Source organism: Triticum dicoccoides, chromosome 4B, assembly GCF_002162155.2.
Source record: "Triticum dicoccoides isolate Atlit2015 ecotype Zavitan chromosome 4B, WEW_v2.0, whole genome shotgun sequence".
Taxonomy (NCBI): Eukaryota; Viridiplantae; Streptophyta; class Magnoliopsida; order Poales; family Poaceae; genus Triticum; species Triticum dicoccoides.
Window position 1 is genome coordinate 135,776,712 of NC_041387.1, and position 1,036 is coordinate 135,777,747.

Below are 1,036 nucleotides of genomic sequence, written 5' to 3' on the forward strand. Positions count from 1 at the left end.
CACACACACACACACACAATAGTAGTGGAGGGGGAAATATCAGGTGCTCAGTGCTTCTGCTTCCCATGCTTGCCCGATTTTAAAACTTTAATTTTAAATGTTTAAAATATTTTTTAAAAAATATGAATGTTCACAAGGAATGTGACTACAACCCCTAAAAGATCCAAGTCAAAAATCAAAATGTACATCGAGAAACAAAAAAGACAAATTCAGATGTGAATAGCGTCAAATGGTGTTTTTGTCTTTTTATGACACTATTCATGATAGATTTCATATCTTTGTTTCTCAATGTTCATTTAGAGTTTGGACCTGGAATTTTTAGGAGTTGTAGTCATATTCCTTGTGAATATTCATATTTTTTTGATTTTTTTGACATTTAAAATTGTTTTTTTTAAGTTAGAGGATGGGGAACACCCAAGGATGGGAGCATCTGATATTTCCCCGTGGTGGACGTACAAATACAATCAATTATTCGTGAGATCAAACACTCATGCAACAACTTTGAAGCTCATAATTGAGCTAAATTTTCTTTATCTTTACAAACTCATTGTCGCTTGTGGATGGGAGTGTGAGTGCCACATGATGTGATCATGTAAAGTACCTGTGAACAGGCGAAATGACTTCCGTTATTTGCGCTGTGAGTCTGGGGGCGATACAGTGACGATCTCGCAGAGGAGAAAATCCCACCACATCGATGATCGAACGGAGGAGATCAGCGAATGAGGGAGAGATCTATGTAGATCAGAGAGAAGGAGGTGGATGTGAAGATCCCCTGGGAATAGATTCAAGGATCAAGACAAGAAGAGCAGTCTGCAAAATAGCAGAGAGGTGAATACGCAGAGTCAAATTGAAAAAGGGGAACATAATGGATCTGAAGGCAACCATTGATGCAAGTTTGGAAAGAATCAGGGGACAATAGCAGATGAGGATCCAAATCATATGTTTGTAGAAAGAGATCAGTCATAAAGAGGGGGTGTTCACGAAATATCACATACTCGAGATCCTCCAGACCCTAGCAGAGGAGAGGAATCGGGTA